General features: G+C 32.2%; 3 non-coding genes across 3 annotated transcripts; all 3 read left to right on the top strand.

Annotated features, from left to right (window-relative positions):
- The first annotated feature begins 541 nt into the window (after window positions 1-541).
- Window positions 542-615, top strand: TRNAI-AAU (transfer RNA isoleucine (anticodon AAU)). The gene has a single exon. It is a non-coding gene; the product is annotated as a tRNA-Ile (tRNA).
- Window positions 616-14545: 13930 nt separating this feature from the next.
- On the top strand, window positions 14546-14619 carry TRNAI-AAU (transfer RNA isoleucine (anticodon AAU)). The gene has a single exon. It is a non-coding gene; the product is annotated as a tRNA-Ile (tRNA).
- Window positions 14620-17995: 3376 nt separating this feature from the next.
- On the top strand, window positions 17996-18069 carry TRNAI-AAU (transfer RNA isoleucine (anticodon AAU)). The gene has a single exon. It is a non-coding gene; the product is annotated as a tRNA-Ile (tRNA).
- The last annotated feature ends 1872 nt before the right edge of the window (window positions 18070-19941 follow it).

The raw sequence follows: 19941 nt of genomic DNA, 5'->3' as shown, positions 1-19941 counted from the left end.
ATAGTATGAATGTAAACAGCTGAATATAAGCTTTCCAACTATCCCGGGTTAACAATCAGTAGCACTTCATCATCTGCTATTTCTTCAATAGTATGCTATATATTTAGTGAGCCTATTAGTTTAGTCTTCAGAGCATAAAGTAAAAAATGCCAAGGACATACTTTCAATCCGTCTCCAAGCCAATACTTGATGCTCCTTTAATGTTGAAAATAGATGTATTTTCTTCTGTATCATGTGTATCTCTATATTTCCTTTGAGGGGAAGCTGATAGAATGATTAAATAAATCAATTGCATATAGGTGATGAATTGTTATTTATTGCTAAAACACATGGAAAAACATTAATAATCCTAAGTTCTAACACTAAGTATGAAAATCTCTTTTGTATTGTAATTTTTTTTAAGTCATATAAGTTTCTTCATGTTGATATTATATATTTATAACTTCATGGTAAACCTCTGAAGTTAAGCTTTCCAAATCTCCCGGGTTAACTATCATTAGCACTTCTTCATATGCTGGACTTCCAGCAATTTGTGCAAAATGGCCTGTTAGCTCAGATGGTTAGAGCGTGGTGCTAATAACGCCAAGGTCACAGGTTCGATCCCTGTACAGGCCAAGTTTAATTGCTTGTAAAAAGATAAATGTTTCTTGTGTCTCATTTTTGACTGTTTATCACCTTGGATCAAATGCTGCTTGAAGGATTGGATGAATACATTTGATATAGTTGTAGAATTGATTATTATTCTGAAAGCTCCTGAAATATCTATTAATGGTTCTAAGTTCTAACGCCAAGTAACTAAATCTCTTATTTATTGCAATTTATTGAGGTCATTTTTGTTTTGTCTTGTTGATGAAATATAAAGATAGTATGAATGTAAACAGCTGAATATAAGCTTTCCAACTATCCCGGGTTAACAATCGGTAGCACTTCATCATCTGCTATTTCTTCAATAGTATGCTATGTATTTATTGAGCCTATTAGTTTAGTCTGTAGAGCATAAAGTTAAAAATGCCAAGGACATACTTTCAATCAGTCTCCAAGCCAATACTTGATGCTCCTTTAATGTTGAAAATAGATGTATTTTCTTCTGTATAATGTGTATGTCTATATTTCCTTTGAGGGGAAGCTGATAGAATGTTTAGATGAATCAATTGCATATAGGTGATGAATTGTTATTTATTGCTAAAACACATGGAAAAAACATTAATGGTTCTAAGTTCTAACACTAAGTATGAAAATCTCTTTTGTATTGTAATTTTTCTAAAGTCATATTAGTTTCTTCATGTTGATAATTTATATTTATAACTTCATGGTACACCTCTGAAATGAAGCTTTCCAAATCTCCCGGGTTAACTATCATTAGCACTTCTTCATATGCTGGACTTCCAGGAATTTGTGCAAAATGGCCTGTTAGCTCAGATGGTTAGAGCGTGGTGCTAATAACGCCAAGGTCACAGGTCCGATCCCTGTACAGGCCAAGTTTAATTGTTTGTAAAAAGATACATTTTTCTTGTGTCTCATTTTTGACTGTTTATCACCTTGGATCAAAAGCTACTTGAAGGATTGGATGAATACATTTGATATAGTTGTAGAATTAATTATCATTCTGAAAGCTCCTGGAATATCTATAATTGGTTCTTAGTTCTAACGCCAAGTAACTAAATCTCTTATTTATTGCAATTTATTGAGGTCATTTTTGTTTTGTCTTGTTGATGAAATATAAAGGTAGTATGAATGTAAACAGCTGAATATAAGCTTTCCAACTATCCCGGGTTAACAATCAGTAGCACTTCATCATCTGCTATTTCTTCAATAGTATGCTATATATTTAGTGAGCCTATTAGTTTAGTCTTTAGAGCATAAAGTTAAAAATGCCAAGGACATACTTTCAATCAGTCTCCAAGCCAATAAGTGATGCTCCTTTAATGTTGAAAATAGATGTATTTTCTTCTGTATAATGTGTATGTCTATATTTCCTTCGAGGGGAAGCTGACACAATGATTAGATGAATCAATTGCATATAGGTGATGAATTGTTATTTATTGCTAAAACACATGGAAAAAACATTAATGGCTCTAAGTTCTAACACTAAGTATGAAAATCTCTTTTGTATTGTAATTTTTCTAAAGTCATATTAGTTTCTTCATGTTGATATTATATATTTATAACTTCATGGTAAACCTCCGAAATTAAGATTTCCAAATCTCCCGGGTTAACTATCATTAGCACTTCTTCATATGCTGGACTTCCAGGATTTTGTGCAGACCTGCCTGTTAGCTCAGATGGTTAGAGCATGGTGCTAATAACGCCAAGGTCACAGGTTCGATCCCTGTACAGGCCAAGTTTAATTGCTTGTAAAAAGATAAATGTTTCTTGTGTCTCATTTTTGACTGTTTATCACCTTGGATCAAATGCTGCTTGAAGGATTGGATGAATACATTTGATATAGTTGTAGAATTAATTATTATTCTGAAAGCTCCTGAAATATCTATTAATGGTTCTAAGTTCTAACGCCAAGTAACTAAATCTCTTATTTATTGCAATTTATTGAGGTCATTTTTGTTTTGTCTTGTTGATGAAATATAAAGATAGTATGAATGTAAACAGCTGAATATAAGCTTTCAAACTATCCCGGGTTAACAATCGGTAGCACTTCATCATCTGCTATTTCTTCAATAGTATGCTATGTATTTATTGAGCCTATTAGTTTAGTCTGTAGAGCATAAAGTTAAAAATGCCAAGGACATACTTTCAATCAGTCTCCAAGCCAATACTTGATGCTCCTTTAATGTTGAAAATAGATGTATTTTCTTCTGTATAATGTGTATGTCTATATTTCCTTTGAGGGGAAGCTGATAGAATGTTTAGATGAATCAATTGCATAAAGGTGATGAATTGTTATTTATTGCTAAAACACATGGAAAAAACATTAATGGTTCTAAGTTCTAACACTAAGTATGAAAATCTCTTTTGTATTGTAATTTTTCTAAAGTCATATTAGTTTCTTCATGTTGATAATTTATATTTATAACTTCATGGTACACCTCTGAAATGAAGCTTTCCAAATCTCCCGGGTTAACTATCATTAGCACTTCTTCATATGCTGGACTTCCAGGAATTTGTGCAAAATGGCCTGTTAGCTCAGATGGTTAGAGCGTGGTGCTAATAACGCCAAGGTCACAGGTCCGATCCCTGTACAGGCCAAGTTTAATTGTTTGTAAAAAGATACATTTTTCTTGTGTCTCATTTTTGACTGTTTATCACCTTGGATCAAAAGCTACTTGAAGGATTGGATGAATACATTTGATATAGTTGTAGAATTAATTATCATTCTGAAAGCTCCTAGAATATCTATAATTGGTTCTAAGTTCTAACGCCAAGTAACTAAATCTCTTATTTATTGCAATTTATTGAGGTCATTTTTGTTTTGTCTTGTTGATGAAATATAAAGGTAGTATGAATGTAAACAGCTGAATATAAGCTTTCCAACTATCCCGGGTTAACAATCAGTAGCACTTCATCATCTGCTATTTCTTCAATAGTATGCTATATATTTAGTGAACCTATTAGTTTAGTCTTTAGAGCATAAAGTTAAAAATGCCAAGGACATACTTTCAATCAGTCTCCAAGCCAATAAGTGATGCTCCTTTAATGTTGAAAATAGATGTATTTTCTTCTGTATAATGTGTATGTCTATATTTCCTTTGAGGGGAAGCTGATAGAATGATTAGATGAATCAATTGCATATAGGTGATGAATTGTTATTTATTGCTAAAACACATGGAAAAAACATTAATGGTTCTAAGTTCTAACACTAAGTATGAAAATCTCTTTTGTATTGTAATTTTTCTAAAGTCATATTAGTTTCTTCATGTTGATAATTTATATTTATAACTTCATGGTACACCTCTGAAATGAAGCTTTCCAAATCTCCCGGGTTAACTATCATTAGCACTTCTTCATATGCTGGACTTCCAGAAATTTGTGCAAAATGGCCTGTTAGCTCAGATGGTTAGAGCGTGGTGCTAATAACGCCAAGGTCACAGGTCCGATCCCTGTACAGGCCAAGTTTAATTGTTTGTAAAAAGATACATTTTTCTTGTGTCTCATTTTTGACTGTTTATCACCTTGGATCAAAAGCTACTTGAAGGATTGGATAAATACATTTGATATAGTTGTAGAATTAATTATCATTCTGAAAGCTCCTGGAATATCTATAATTGGTTCTAAGTTCTAACGCCAAGTAACTAAATCTCTTATTTATTGCAATTTATTGAGGTCATTTTTGTTTTGTCGTGTTGATGAAATATAAAGATAGTATGAATGTAAACAGATGAATATAAGCTTTCCAACTATCCCGGGTTAACAATCAGTAGCACTTCATCATCTGCTATTTCTTCAATAGTATGCTATATATTTAGTGAGCCTATTAGTTTAGTCTTAAGAGCATAAAGTTAAAAATGCCAAGGACATACTTTCAATCAGTCTCCAAGCCAATAAGTGATGCTGCTTTAATGTTGAAAATAGATGTATTTTCTTCAGTATCATTTGTATGTCTATATTTCCTTCGAGGGGAAGCTGACACAATGATTAGATGAATAAATTGCATATAGGTGATGAATTGTTATTTATTGCTAAAACACATGGAAAAAACATTAATGGCTCTAAGTTCTACCACTAAGTATGAAAATCTCTTTTGTATTGTAATTTTTCTAAAGTCATATTAGTTTCTTCATGTTGATATTATATATTTATAACTTCATGGTAAACCTCCGAAATTAAGCTTTCCAAATCTCCCGGGTTAACTATCATTAGCACTTCTTCATATGCTGGACTTCCAGGAATTTGTGCAGACCGGCCTGTTAGCTCAGATGGTTAGAGCATGGTGCTAATAACGCCAAGGTCACAGGTTCGATCCATGTACAGGCCAAGTTTAATTGTTTGAAAAAAGATTAATTTTTCTTGTGTCTCATTTTTGACTGTTTATCACCTTGGATCAAACGATGCTTGAAGGATTGGATGAATACATTTGATATAGTTGTAGAATTAATTATTATTCTGAAAGCTCCTGGAATATCTATTAATGGTTCTAAGTTCTAACGCCAAGTAACTAAATCTCTTATTTATTGCAATTTATTGAGGTAATTTTTGTTTTGTCTTGTTGATGAAATATAAAGATAGTATGAATGTAAACAGCTGAATATAAGCTTTCCAACTATCCCGGGTTAACAATCGGTAGCACTTCATCATCTGCTATTTCTTCAATAGTATGCTATGTATTTATTGAGCCTATTAGTTTAGTCTGTAGAGCATAAAGTTAAAAATGCCAAGGACATACTTTCAATCAGTCTCCAAGCCAATACTTGATGCTCCTTTAATGTTGAAAATAGATGTATTTTCTTCTGTATAATGTGTATGTCTATATTTCCTTTGAGGGGAAGCTGATAGAATGTTTAGATGAATCAATTGCATATAGGTGATGAATTGTTATTTATTGCTAAAACACATGGAAAAAACATTAATGGTTCTAGGTTCTAACACTAAGTATGAAAATCTCTTTTGTATTGTAATTTTTCTAAAGTCATATTAGTTTCTTCATGTTGATAATTTATATTTATAACTTCATGGTACACCTCTGAAATGAAGCTTTCCAAATCTCCCGGGTTAACTATCATTAGCACTTCTTCATATGCTGGACTTCCAGTAATTTGTGCAAAATGGCCTGTTAGCTCAGATGGTTAGAGCGTGGTGCTAATAACGCCAAGGTCACAGGTCCGATCCCTGTACAGGCCAAGTTTAATTGTTTGTAAAAAGATACATTTTTCTTGTGTCTCATTTTTGACTGTTTATCACCTTGGATCAAAAGCTACTTGAAGGATTGGATAAATACATTTGATATAGTTGTAGAATTAATTATCATTCTGAAAGCTCCTGGAATATCTATAATTGGTTCTAAGTTCTAACGCCAAGTAACTAAATCTCTTATTTATTGCAATTTATTGAGGTCATTTTTGTTTTGTCTTGTTGATGAAATATAAAGATAGTATGAATGAAACAGATGAATATAAGCTTTCCAACTATCCCGGGTTAACAATCAGTAGCACTTCATCATCTGCTATTTCTTCAATAGTATGCTATATATTTAGTGAGCCTATTAGTTTAGTCTTTAGAGCATAAAGTTAAAAATGCCAAGGACATACTTTCAATCAGTCTCCAACCCAATAAGTGATGCTCCTTTAATGTTGAAAATAGATGTATTTTTTTCAGTATCATTTGTATGTCTATATTTCCTTCGAGGGGAAGCTGACACAATGATTAGATGAATCAATTGCATATAGGTGATGAATTGTTATTTATTGCTAAAACACATGGAAAAAACATTAATGGCTCTAAGTTCTAACACTAAGTATGAAAATCTCTTTTGTATTGTAATTTTTCTAAAGTCATATTAGTTTCTTCATGTTGATATTATATATTTATAACTTCATGGTAAACCTCCGAAATTAAGATTTCCAAATCACCCGGGTTAACTATCATTGGCACTTCTTCATATGCTGGACTTCCAGGAATTTGTGCAGACCGGCCTGTTAGCTCAGATGGTTAGAGCGTGGTGCTAATAACGCCAAGGTCACAGCTTCGATCCCTGTACAGGCCAAGTTTAATTGTTTGAAAAAAGATTAATTTTTCTTGTGTCTCATTTTTGACTGTTTATCACCTTGGATCAAACGATGCTTGAAGGATTGGATGAATACATTTGATATAGTTGTAGAATTAATTATTATTCTGAAAGCTCCTGGAATATCTATTAATGGTTCTAAGTTCTAACACCAAGTAACTAAATCTCTTATCTATTGCAATTTATTGAGGTCATTTTTGTTTTGTCTTGTTGATGAAATATAAAAATAGTATGTATGTAAACAGCTGAATATAAGCTTTCCAACTATCCCGGGTTCACAATCAGTAGCACTTCATCATCTGCTATTTCTTCAATAGTATGCTATATATTTAGTGAGCCTATTAGTTTAGTCTTCAGAGCATAAAGTTAAAAATGCCAAGGACATACTTTCAATCCGTCTCCAAGCCAATACTTGATGCTCCTTTAATGTTGAAAATAGATGTATTTTCTTCTGTATCATGTGTATCTCTATATTTCCTTTGAGGGGAAGCTGATGGAATGATTAAATGAATCAATTGCATATAGGTGATGAATTGTTATTTATTGCTAAAACACATGGAAAAAACATTAATGGTTCTAAGTTCTAACACTAAGTATGAAAATCTCTTTTGTATTGTAATTTTTTTAAAGTCATATAAGTTTCTTCATGTTTATATTATATATTTATAACTTTCATATTCATATGCTGGACTTCCAGGATTTTGTGCAAAACGGCCTGTTAGCTCAGATGGTTAGAGCGTGGTGCTAATAACTCCAAGGTCACAGGTTCGATCCCTGTAAAGGCCAAGTTTAATTGTTTGAAAAAAGACTAATTTTTCTTGTGTCTCATTTTTGACTGTTTATCACCTTGGATCAAACGCTGCTTGAAGGATTGGATGAATGCATTTGATATAGTTGTAGAATTAATTAATATTCTGAAAGCTCCTGGAATATCTATTAATGGTTCTAAGTTCTAACGCCAAGTAACTAAATCTCTTATTTATTGAAATTTATTGAGGTCATTTTTGTTTTGTCTTGTTGATGAAATATAAAGATAGTATGAATGTAAACAGCTGAATATAAGCTTTCCAACTATCCCGGGTTAACAATCAGTAGCACTTCATCATCTGCTATTTCTTCAATAGTATGCTATATATTTATTAAGCCTATTAGTTTAGTCTTTAGAGCATAAAGTTAAAAATGCCAAGGACATACTTTCAATCAGTCTCCAAGCCAATACTTGATGCTCCTGTAATGTTGAAAATAGATGTATTTTCTTCTGTATCATGTGTATCTCTATATTTCCTTTGAGGGGAAGCTGATAGAATGATTAATTGAATCAATTGCATATAAGTGATGAATTGTTATTTATTGCTAAAACACATGGAAAAAACATTAATGGTTCTAAGTTCTAACACTAAGTATGAAAATCTCTTTTGTATTGTAATTTTTCTAAAGTCATATTAGTTTCTTCATGTTGATAATTTATATTTATAACTTCATGGTACACCTCTGAAATTAAGCTTTCCAAATCTCCCGGGTTAACTATCATTAGCACTTCTTCATATGCTCGACTTCCAGGTATTTGTGCAAAATGGCCTGTTAGCTCAGATGGTTGTTATTTATTGCTAAAACACATGGAAGAAACATTAATGGTTCTAAGTTCTAACACTAAGTATGAAAATCTCTTTTGTATTGTAATTTTTTAAAGTCATATTAGTTTCTTCATGTTGATATTATATAAGTATAACTTCATGGTAAACCTCTGAAATTAAGCTTTCCAAATCTCCCGGGTTAACTATCATTAGCACTTCTTCATATGCTGGACTTCCAGGACTCTGTGCAAAATGGCCTGTTAGCTCAGATGGTTAGAGCGTGGTGCTAATAACGCCAAGGTCACAGGTTCGATCCCTGCACAGGCCAAGTTTAATTGTTTGAAAAAAGATTAATTTTTCTTGTGTCTCATTTTTGACTGTGTATCACCTTGGATCAAACGCTGCTTGAAGGATTGGATGAATGCATTTGATATAGTTGTAGAATTAATTATTATTCTGAAAGCTCCTGGAATATCTATTAATGGTTCTAAGTTCTAACGCCAAGTAACTAAATCTCTTATTTATTGCAATTTATTGAGGTCATTTTTGTTTTGTCTTGTTGATGAAATATAAAGATAGTATGCAACGTAAACAGCTGAATATAAGCTTTCCAACTATCCCGGGTTAACAATCGGTAGCACTTCATCATCTGCTATTTCTTCAATAGTATGCTATATATTTATTGAGCCTATTAGTTTAGTCTTTAGAGCATAAAGTTAACAATGCCAAGAACATACTTTCAATCAGTCTCTAAGCCAATACTTGATGCTCCTTTAATGTTGAAAATAGATGTATTTTCTTCAGTATCATTTGTATGTCTATATTTCCTTCGAGGGGAAGCTGACACAATGATTAGATGAATCAATTGCATATAGGTGATGAATTGTTATTTATTGCTAAAACACATGGAAAAAACATTAATGGCTCTAAGTTCTAACACTAAGTATGAAAATCTCTTTTGTATTGTAATTTTTCTAAAGTCATATTAGTTTCTTCATGTTGATATTATATATTTATAACTTCATGGTAAACCTCCGAAATTAAGCTTTCCAAATCTCCCGGGTTAACTATCATTAGCACTTCTTCATATGCTGGACTTCCAGGAATTTGAGCAGACCGGCCTGTTAGCTCAGATGGTTAGAGCGTGGTGCTAATAACACCAAGGTCACATGTTCGATCCCTGTACAGGCCAAGTTTAATTGTTTGAAAAAAGATTAATTTTTCTTGTTTCTCATTTTTGACTGTTTATCACCTTGGATCAAATGCTGCTTGAAGGATTGGATGAATACATTTGATATAGTTGTAGAATTAATTATTATTCTGAAAGCTCCTGGAATATCTATTAATGGTTCTAAGTTCTAACGCCAAGTAACTAAATCTCTTATTTATTGCAATTTATTGAGGTCATTTCTGTTTTGTCTTGTTGATGAAATATAAAAATAGTATGAATGTAAACAGCTGAATATAAGCTTTCCAACTATCCCGGGTTAACAATCAGTAGCACTTCATCATCTGCTATTTCTTCAATAGTATGCTATATATTTAGTGAGCCTATTAGTTTAGTCTTCAGAGCATAAAGTTAAAAATGCCAAGGACATACTTTCAATCAGTCTCCAAGCCAATACTTGATGCTCCTTTAATGTTGAAAATAGATGTATTTTCTTCTGTATAATGTGTATGTCTATATTTCCTTTGAGGGGAAGCTGATAGAATGATTAGATGAATCAATTGCATATAGGTGATGAATTGTTATTTATTGCTAAAACACATGGAAAAAACATTAATGTTTCTAAGTTCTAACACTAAGTATGAAAATCTCTTTTGTATTGTAATTTTTCTAAAGTCATATTAGTTTCTTCATGTTGATAATTTATATTTATAACTTCATGGTACACCTCTGAAATTAAGCTTTCCAAATCTCCCGGGTTAACTATCATTAGCACTTCTTCATATGCTCGACTTCCAGGAATTTGTGCAAAACGGCCTGTTAGCTCAGATGGTTAGAGCGTGGTGCTAATAACGCCAAGGTTACAGGTTCGATCCCTGTACAGGCCAAGTTTAATTGTTTGAAAAAAGATTAATTTTTCTTGTGTCTCATTTTTGACTGTTTATCACCTTGGATCAAACGCTGCTTGAAGGATTGGATGAATGCATTTGATATAGTTGTAGAATTAATTATTATTCTGAAAGCTCCTGGAATATCTATTAATGGTTCTAAGTTCTAACGCCAAGTAACTAAATCTCTTATTTATTGCAATTTATTGAGGTAATTTTTGTTTTGTCTTGTTGATGAAATATAAAGATAGTATGAATGTAAACAGCTGAATATAAGCTTTCCAACTATCCCGGGTTAATAATCGGTAGCACTTCATCATCTGCTATTTCTTCAATAGTATGCTATATATTTATTGAGCCTATTAGTTTAGTCTTTAGAGCATAAAGTTAACAATGCCAAGAACATACTTTCAATCAGTCTCTAAGCCAATACTTGATGCTCCTTTAATGTTGAAAATAGATGTATTTTCTTCAGTATCATTTTTATGTCTATATTTCCTTCGAGGGGAAGCTGACACAATGATTAGATGAATCAATTGCATATAGGTGATGAATTGTTATTTATTGCTAAAACACATGGAAAAAACATTAATGGCTCTAAGTTCTAACACTAAGTATGAAAATCTCTTTTGTATTGTAATTTTTCTAAAGTCATATTAGTTTCTTCATGTTGATATTATATATTTATAACTTCATGGTAAACCTCCGAAATTAAGCTTTCCAAATCTCCCAGGTTAACTATCATTAGCACTTCTTCATATGCTGGACTTCCAGGAATTTGTGCAGACTGGCCTGTTAGCTCAGATGGTTAGAGTGTGGTGCTAATAACGCCAAGGTCACAGGTTCGATCCCTGTACAGGCCAAGTTTAATTGTTTGAAAAAAGATTAATTTTTCTTGTGTCTCATTTTTGACTGTTTATCACCTTGGATCAAACGATGCTTGAAGGATTGGATGAATACATTTGATATAGTTGTAGAATTAATTATTATTCTGAAAGCTCCTGGAATATCTATTAATGCTTCTAAGTTCTAACACCAAGTAACTAAATCTCTTATTTATTGCAATTTATTGAGGTCATTTTTGTTTTGTCTTGTTGATGAAATATAAAAATAGTATGAATGTAAACAGCTGAATATAAGCTTTCCAACTATCCCGGGTTAACAATCGGTAGCACTTCATCATCTGCTATTTCTTCAATAGTATGCTATATATTTATTGAGCATATTAGTTTAGTCTTTAGAGCATAAAGTTAACAATGCCAGAACATACTTTCAATCAGTCTCTAAGCCAATACTTGATGCTCCTTTAATGTTGAAAATAGATGTATTTTCTTCTGTATCATGTGTATCTCTATATTTCCTTTGAGGGGAAGCTGATAGAATGATTAGATGAATCAATTGCATATAGGTGATGAATTGTTATTTATTGCTAAAACACATGGAAAAAACATTAATGGATCTAAGTTCTAACACTAAGTATGAAAATCTCTTTTGTATTGTAATTTTTCTAAAGTCATATTAGTTTCTTCATGTTGATAATATATATTTATAACTTCATGGTAAACCTCCGAAATTAAGCTTTCCAAATCTCCCGGGTTAACTATCATTAGCACTTCTTCATATGCTGGACTTCCAGGAACTTGTGCAAAATGGCCTGTTAGCTCAGATGGTTAGAGCATGGTGCTAATAACGCCAAGGTCACAGGTTCGATCCCTGTAAAGGCCAAGTTTAATTGTTTGAAAAAAGATTAATTTTTCTTGTGTCTCATTTTTGACTGTTTATCACCTTGGATCAAACGCTGCTTGAAGGATTGGATGAATGCATTTGATATAGTTGTAGAATTAATTATTATTCTGAAAGCTCCTGGAATATCTATTAATGGTTCTAAGTTCTAACGCCAAGTAACTAAATCTCTTATTTATTGCAATTTATTGAGGTCATTTTTGTTTTGTCTTGTGGATGAAATATAAAGATAGTATGAATGTGAACAGCTGAATATAAGCTTTCCAACTATCCCGGGTTAACAATCGGTAGCACTTCATCATCTGCTATTTCTTCAATAGTATGCTATATATTTATTGAGCCTATTAGTTTAGTCTTTAGAGCATAAAGTTAACAATGCCAAGAACATACTTTCAATCAGTCTCTAAGCCAATACTTGATGCTCCTTTAATGTTGAAAATAGATGTATTTTCTTCAGTATCATTTGTATGTCTATATTTCCTTCGAGGGGAAGCTGACACAATGATTAGATGAATCAATTGCATATAGGTGATGAATTGTTATTTATTGCTAAAACACATGGAAAAAACATTAATGGCTCTAAGTTCTAACACTAAGTATGAAAATCTCTTTTGTATTGTAATTTTTCTAAAGTCATATTAGTTTCTTCATGTTGATATTATATATTTATAACTTCATGGTAAACCTCCGAAATTAAGCTTTCCAAATCTCCCAGGTTAACTATCATTAGCACTTCTTCATATGCTGGACTTCCAGGAATTTGTGCAGACCGGCCTGTTAGCTCAGATGGTTAGAGCGTTGTGCTAATAACGCCAAGGTCACAGGTTCGATCCCTGTACAGGCCAAGTTTAATTGTTTGAAAAAAGATTAATTTTTCTTGTGTCTCATTTTTGACTGTTTATCACCTTGGATCAAACGATGCTTGAAGGATTGGATGAATACATTTGATATAGTTGTAGAATTAATTATTATTCTGAAAGCTCCTGGAATATCTATTAATGGTTCTAAGTTCTAATACCAAGTAACTAAATCTCTTATTTATTGCAATTTATTGAGGTCATTTTTGTTTTGTCTTGTTGATGAAATATAAAAATAGTATGAATGTAAACAGCTGAATATAAGCTTTCCAACTATCCCGGGTTAACAATCAGTAGCACTTCATCATCTGCTATTTCTTCAATAGTATGCTATATATTTAGTGAGCCTATTAGTTTAGTCTTCAGAGCATAAAGTTAAAAATGCCAAGGACATACTTTCAATCCGTCTCCAAGCCAATACTTGATGCTCCTTTAATGTTGAAAATAGATGTATTTTCTTCTGTATCATGTGTATCTCTATATTTCCTTTGAGGGGAAGCTGATAGAATGATTAAATAAATCAATTGCATATAGGTGATGAATTGTTATTTATTGCTAAAACACATGGAAAAAACATTAATAATCCTAAGTTCTAACACTAAGTTTGAAAATCTCTTTTGTATTGTAATTTTTTTAAAGTCATATAAGTTTCTTCATGTTGATATTATATATTTATAACTTCATGGTAAACCTCTGAAGTTAAGCTTTCCAAATCTCCCGGGTTAACTATCATTAGCACTTCTTCATATGCTGGACTTCCAGTAATTTGTGCAAAATGGCCTGTTAGCTCAGATGGTTAGAGCATGGTGCTAATAATGCCAAGGTCACAGGTTCGATCCCTGTACAGGCCAAGTTTAATTGCTTGTAAAAAGATAAATGTTTCTTGTGTCTCATTTTTGACTGTTTATCACCTTGGATCAAATGCTGCTTGAAGGATTGGATGAATACATTTGATATAGTTGTAGAATTAATTATTATTCTGAAAGCTCCTGAAATATCTATTAATGGTTCTAAGTTCTAACGCCAAGTAACTAAATCTCTTATTTATTGCAATTTATTGAGGTCATTTTTGTTTTGTCTTGTTGATGAAATATAAAGATAGTATGAATGTAAACAGCTGAATATAAGCTTTCCAACTATCCCGGGTTAACAATCGGTAGCACTTCATCATCTGCTATTTCTTCAATAGTATGCTATATATTTATTGAGCCTATTAGTTTAGTCTTTAGAGCATAAAGTTAACAATGCCAAGAACACACTTTCAATCAGTCTCTAAGCCAATACTTGATGCTCCTTTAATGTTGAAAATAGATGTATTTTCTTCAGTATCATTTGTATGTCTATATTTCCTTCGAGGGGAAGCTGACACAATGATTAGATGAATCAATTGCATATAGGTGATGAATTGTTATTTATTGCTAAAAAACATGGAAAAAACACTAATGGCTCTAAGTTCTAACACTAAGTATGAAAATCTCTTTTGTATTGTAATTTTTCTAAAGTCATATTAGTTTCTTCATGTTGATATTATATATTTATAACTTCATGGTAAACCTCCGAAATTAAGCTTTCCAAATCTCCCAGGTTAACTATCATTAGCACTTCTTCATATGCTGGACTTCCAGGAATTTGTGCAGACTGGCCTGTTAGCTCAGATGGTTAGAGCGTGGTGCTAATAACGCCAAGGTCACAGGTTCGATCCCTGTACAGGCCAAGTTTAATTGTTTGAAAAAAGATTAATTTTTCTTGTGTCTCATTTTTGACTGTTTATCACCTTGGATCAAACGATGCTTGAAGGATTGGATGAATACATTTGATATAGTTGTAGAATTAATTATTATTCTGAAAGCTCCTGGAATATCTATTAATGCTTCTAAGTTCTAACACCAAGTAACTAAATCTCTTATTTATTGCAATTTATTGAGGTCATTTTTGTTTTGTCTTGTTGATGAAATATAAAAATAGTATGAATGTAAACAGCTGAATATAAGCTTTCCAACTATCCCGGGTTAACAATCGGTAGCACTTCATCATCTGCTATTTCTTCAATAGTATGCTATATATTTATTGAGCATATTAGTTTAGTCTTTAGAGCATAAAGTTAACAATGCCAGAACATACTTTCAATCAGTCTCTAAGCCAATACTTGATGCTCCTTTAATGTTGAAAATAGATGTATTTTCTTCTGTATCATGTGTATCTCTATATTTCCTTTGAGGGGAAGCTGATAGAATGATTAGATGAATCAATTGCATATAGGTGATGAATTGTTATTTATTGCTAAAACACATGGAAAAAACATTAATGGATCTAAGTTCTAACACTAAGTATGAAAATCTCTTTTGTATTGTAATTTTTCTAAAGTCATATTAGTTTCTTCATGTTGATAATATATATTTATAACTTCATGGTAAACCTCCGAAATTAAGCTTTCCAAATCTCCCGGGTTAACTATCATTAGCACTTCTTCATATGCTGGACTTCCAGGAACTTGTGCAAAATGGCCTGTTAGCTCAGATGGTTAGAGCATGGTGCTAATAACGCCAAGGTCACAGGTTCGATCCCTGTAAAGGCCAAGTTTAATTGTTTGAAAAAAGATTAATTTTTCTTGTGTCTCATTTTTGACTGTTTATCACCTTGGATCAAACGCTGCTTGAAGGATTGGATGAATGCATTTGATATAGTTGTAGAATTAATTATTATTCTGAAAGCTCCTGGAATATCTATTAATGGTTCTAAGTTCTAACGCCAAGTAACTAAATCTCTTATTTATTGCAATTTATTGAGGTCATTTTTGTTTTGTCTTGTGGATGAAATATAAAGATAGTATGAATGTAAACAGCTGAATATAAGCTTTCCAACTATCCCGGGTTAACAATCGGTAGCACTTCATCATCTGCTATTTCTTCAATAGTATGCTATATATTTATTGAGCCTATTAGTTTAGTCTTTAGAGCATAAAGTTAACAATGCCAAGAACATACTTTCAATCAGTCTCTAAGCCAATACTTGATGCTCCTTTAATGTTGAAAATAGATGTATTTTCTTCAGTATCATTTGTATGTCTATATTTCCTTCGAGGGGAAGCTGACACAATGATTAGATGAATCAATTGCATATAGGTGATTAATTGTTATTTATTGCTAAAACACATGGAAAAAACATTAATGGTTCTAAGTTCTAACACTAAGTATGAAAATCTCTTTTGTATTGTAAATTTTCTAAAGTCATATTAGTTTCTTCATGTTGATAATTTATATTTATAACTTCATGGTACACCTCTGAAATGAAGCTTTCCAAATCTCCCGGGTTAACTATCATTAGCACTTCTTCATATGCTGGACTTCCAGTAATTTGTGCAAAATGGCCTGTTAGCTCAGATGGTTAGAGCGTGGTGCTAATAACGCCAAGGTCACAGGTCCGATCCCTGTACAGGCCAAGTTTAATTGTTTGTAAAAAGATACATTTTTCTTGTGTCTCATTTTTGACTGTTTATCACCTTGGATCAAAAGCTACTTGAAGGATTGGATAAATACATTTGATATAGTTGTAGAATTAATTATCATTCTGAAAGCTCCTGGAATATCTATAATTGGTTCTAAGTTCTAACGCCAAGTAACTAAATCTCTTATTTATTGCAATTTATTGAGGTCATTTTTGTTTTGTCTTGTTGATGAAATATAAAGATAGTATGAATGAAACAGATGAATATAAGCTTTCCAACTATCCCGGGTTAACAAACAGTAGCACTTCATCATCTGCTATTTCTTCAATAGTATGCTATATATTTAGTGAGCCTATTAGTTTAGTCTTTAGAGCATAAAGTTAAAAATGCCAAGGACATACTTTCAATCAGTCTCCAACCCAATAAGTGATGCTCCTTTAATGTTGAAAATAGATGTATTTTTTTCAGTATCATTTGTATGTCTATATTTCCTTCGAGGGGAAGCTGACACAATGATTAGATGAATCAATTGCATATAGGTGATGAATTGTTATTTATTGCTAAAACACATGGAAAAAACATTAATGGCTCTAAGTTCTAACACTAAGTATGAAAATCTCTTTTGTATTGTAATTTTTCTAAAGTCATATTAGTTTCTTCATGTTGATATTATATATTTATAACTTCATGGTAAACCTCCGAAATTAAGATTTCCAAATCACCCGGGTTAACTATCATTGGCACTTCTTCATATGCTGGACTTCCAGGAATTTGTGCAGACCGGCCTGTTAGCTCAGATGGTTAGAGCGTGGTGCTAATAACGCCAAGGTCACAGCTTCGATCCCTGTACAGGCCAAGTTTAATTGTTTGAAAAAAGATTAATTTTTCTTGTGTCTCATTTTTGACTGTTTATCACCTTGGATCAAACGATGCTTGAAGGATTGGATGAATACATTTGATATAGTTGTAGAATTAATTATTATTCTGAAAGCTCCTGGAATATCTATTAATGGTTCTAAGTTCTAACACCAAGTAACTAAATCTCTTATCTATTGCAATTTATTGAGGTCATTTTTGTTTTGTCTTGTTGATGAAATATAAAAATAGTATGAATGTAAACAGCTGAATATAAGCTTTCCAACTATCCCGGGTTCACAATCAGTAGCACTTCATCATCTGCTATTTCTTCAATAGTATGCTATATATTTAGTGAGCCTATTAGTTTAGTCTTCAGAGCATAAAGTTAAAAATGCCAAGGACATACTTTCAATCCGTCTCCAAGCCAATACTTGATGCTCCTTTAATGTTGAAAATAGATGTATTTTCTTCTGTATCATGTGTATCTCTATATTTCCTTTGAGGGGAAGCTGATAGAATGATTAAATGAATCAATTGCATATAGGTGATGAATTGTTATTTATTGCTAAAACACATGGAAAAAACATTAATGGTTCTAAGTTCTAACACTAAGTATGAAAATCTCTTTTGTATTGTAATTTTTTTAAAGTCATATAAGTTTCTTCATGTTGATATTATATATTTATAACTTCATGGTAAACCTCTGAAGTTAAGCTTTCCAAATCTCCCGGGTTAACTATCATTAGCACTTCTTCATATGCTGGACTTCCAGTAATTTGTGCAAAATGGCCTGTTAGCTCAGATGGTTAGAGCGTGGTGCTAATAACGCCAAGGTCACAGGTTCGATCCCTGTACAGGCCAAGTTTAATTGTTTGTAAAAAGATAAATGTTTCTTGTGTCTCATTTTTGACTGTTTATCACCTTGGATCAAATGCTGCTTGAAGGATTGGATGAATACATTTGATATAGTTGTAGAATTAATTAATATTCTGAAAGCTCCTGGAATATCTATTAATGGTTCTAAGTTCTAACGCCAAGTAACTAAATCTCTTATTTATTGCAATTTATTGAGGTCATTTTTGTTTTGTCTTGTTGATGAAATATAAAGATAGTATGAATGTAAACAGCTGAATATAAGCTTTCCAACTATCCCGGGTTAACAATCGGTAGCACTTCATCATCTGCTATTTCTTCAATAGTATGCTATGTATTTATTGAGCCTATTAGTTTAGTCTGTAGAGCATAAAGTTAAAAATGCCAAGGACATACTTTCAATCAGTCTCCAAGCCAATACTTGATGCTCCTTTAATGTTGAAAATAGATGTATTTTCTTCTGTATAATGTGTATGTCTATATTTCCTTTGAGGGGAAGCTGATAGAATGTTTAGATGAATCAATTGCATATAGGTGATGAATTGTTATTTATTGCTAAAACACATGGAAAAAACATTAATGGTTCTAAGTTCTAACACTAAGTATGAAAATCTTTTTTGTATTGTAATTTTTCTAAAGTCATATTAGTTTCTTCATGTTGATAATTTATATTTATAACTTCATGGTACACCTCTGAAATGAAGCTTTCCAAATCTCCCGGGTTAACTATCATTAGCACTTCTTCATATGCTGGACTTCCAGTAATTTGTGCAAAATGGCCTGTTAGCTCAGATGGTTAGAGCGTGGTGCTAATAACGCCAAGGTCACAGGTCCGATCCCTGTACAGGCCAAGTTTAATTGTTTGTAAAAAGATACATTTTTCTTGTGTCTCATTTTTGACTGTTTATCACCTTGGATCAAAAGCTACTTGAAGGATTGGATAAATACATTTGATATAGTTGTAGAATTAATTATCATTCTGAAAGCTCCTGGAATATCTATAATTGGTTCTAAGTTCTAACGCCAAGTAACTAAATCTCTTATTTATTGCAATTTATTGAGGTCGTTTTTGTTTTGTCTTGTTGATGAAATATAAAGATAGTATGAATGAAACAGATGAATATAAGCTTTCCAACTATCCCGGGTTAACAATCAGTAGCACTTCATCATCTGCTATTTCTTCAATAGTATGCTATATATTTAGTGAGCCTATTAGTTTAGTCTTTAGAGCATAAAGTTAAAAATGCCAAGGACATACTTTCAATCAGTCTCCAACCCAATAAGTGATGCTCCTTTAATGTTGAAAATAGATGTATTTTTTTCAGTATCATTTGTATGTCTATATTTCCTTCGAGGGGAAGCTGACACAATGATTAGATGAATCAATTGCATATAGGTGATGAATTGTTATTTATTGCTAAAACACATGGAAAAAACATTAATGGCTCTAAGTTCTAACACTAAGTATGAAAATCTCTTTTGTATTGTAATTTTTCTAAAGTCATATTAGTTTCTTCATGTTGATATTATATATTTATAACTTCATGGTAAACCTCCGAAATTAAGCTTTTCCAAATCTCCCGGGTTAACTATCATTAGCACTTCTTCATATGCTGGACTTCCAGTAATTTGTGCAAAATGGCCTGTTATCTCAGATGGTTAGAGCGTGGTGCTAATAACGCCAAGGTCACAGGTTCGATCCCTGTACAGGCCAAGTTTAATTGTTTGTAAAAAGATAAATTTTTCATGTGTCTCATTTTTGACTGTTTATCACCTTGGATCAAACGCTGCTTGAAGGATTGGATGAATACATTTGATATAGTTGTAGAATTAATTATTATTCTGAAAGCTCCTGAAATA

Source organism: Lissotriton vulgaris, chromosome 4_1 (genome assembly GCF_964263255.1).
Source record: "Lissotriton vulgaris chromosome 4_1, aLisVul1.2, whole genome shotgun sequence".
In the NCBI taxonomy this organism is placed as follows: domain Eukaryota; kingdom Metazoa; phylum Chordata; class Amphibia; order Caudata; family Salamandridae; genus Lissotriton; species Lissotriton vulgaris.
Note: the sequence above shows the minus strand (reverse complement) of the source record. Positions and strands in the feature narration are given on the sequence as shown.